This window comes from Silene latifolia, chromosome X (assembly GCF_048544455.1).
Source record: "Silene latifolia isolate original U9 population chromosome X, ASM4854445v1, whole genome shotgun sequence".
In the NCBI taxonomy this organism is placed as follows: Eukaryota; Viridiplantae; Streptophyta; class Magnoliopsida; order Caryophyllales; family Caryophyllaceae; genus Silene; species Silene latifolia.
Genome location: NC_133537.1, coordinates 297,321,832 through 297,323,558, shown reverse-complemented (window position 1 = coordinate 297,323,558; position 1,727 = coordinate 297,321,832).

The window sequence follows — 1,727 nt, the reverse complement described above, 5'->3', positions numbered from 1 at the left end:
CATCAACACAGAGCATCCTCCGAGACCACTTCACGCATCCTTAGATAACAATTTCCGGGCTCCGGTTCTTCTTTCTCCGAAATGCATGCAAACGGTACAAGTTTAGGCTCGATTATGCTCCTTCCGGCTCATTCCTGCAATTAATACAAGATAGACCAAAGTAGACTATTCGGGGGCATTTGTAGCTAGTCGCCACATAAATAACGCAGAAATGCGTGTAAATACAGGGTAAAAACCATATATAAAATACACGCATCAGGTGCTCCCCACGGTGATACACTAGGTCTAATGTATCCCTTATCTATCAAATCATCCAGCTGTTTCTTCAGCTCCTCCAACTCCTTAGGACCCATGCGGTACGGGGCCTTAGAGATTGGTCCCGTCCCTGGTTTCATTTCCACACTAAAATCTATCTCCCTCTTTGGTGGTAAACCCGGTATCTCCTCCAGAAAAACATCTGGAAACTCTCCCACCACTGGTATCTGATCAACTGTCAAACTCACCTTACTATGGTCTTTTACATGGCATAAAATCAAAGGACACCCCTTCCTCAGATAAGACTTCAATGTCACCGCTGCAATCACTTTGACTTTGGGTTTGACAACAAACCCAAGATAAGACACACTAATCCCTTAGGACCTCTCAAAGAGACTCTCTTTTGGTGACAATCTATTCTAGCCTTGTACTTACCCAGCCAATCTATACCAACTATCATCTCAAAACCATCCATGGGAAAATCTAACAAATCTATTGGAAGGTCAACCAGCCCAACTATCATAGATACACCCTTATACAACCTCCCACAAGTTATAGACTCACCCGACGGTAAAAAAACCTCATCTTTTACAGACTCAAACTCTCTTAAACCCAAAGGTTTAGCATAACTCGACGATACAAAAGAGTGTGATGCCCCGAATCAAACAAAACAAAAGTAAAAATACCATTAACAAGAAAAGTACCCGTGATCACGTGAGCATCATCCTCAGCAAGTTTCTTTTCCATCATGAATAACTTGCCACTGGTCTTATGTCCACCTCCCTTGACAGTACTAGCAGAAGTAGACGGCTTGGCAGCCGACCCCTGGTTGTTGGTAGCTGCCGGTTTCTGAGAAGAATTACCACCATTGCGGTTAGATCCTCTATTGTTGTTACTCTGACCACCTTGATTGTTCCATGACCCAGCCGGCCTGTTGCTAGCATAACTCTGAGACGAACCCTGAGAGAAACTCCCCTGTGATGGCCTCTGAAAACCCCTTTCCACAGCACTGTTGCACTCATGTCTCTTGTAGCCTATACCGCCACAATTAAAGCAAGTTAAACCCCAGCTGCTACTACCACCACCGCGGCCACGTCCATAGGAAGCTCCACCACTAAACCTCGATCCCGATGTGTAAGCCCTCGCTTGGTTATGGTTGCCCCTCTTGTAACTAGACTGACCACCAGCCTCACTCTCAGCCTTCCTCTTCTCGGGACCTCTCTCCCTGTTCTCCTTGGCCATCTCGACCAACCTCTTAGCTCTCCCGGCTCGCTCATACACTTCCTTAACGTTTGTAAGGACTCCTACAGGTATCTTCTCCATAATCTTATAGGCCAAGCCCTTCTCAAATCTCAGCACTAATTCTCCTGACTCAACCCCATATCCTCTGCGTACCTAGACTTCTCATTAAACTTGTGATAGTACTCAGCCACAGTCATCTCCGGAGTCATTTTAAAATCATCAAACTCCTC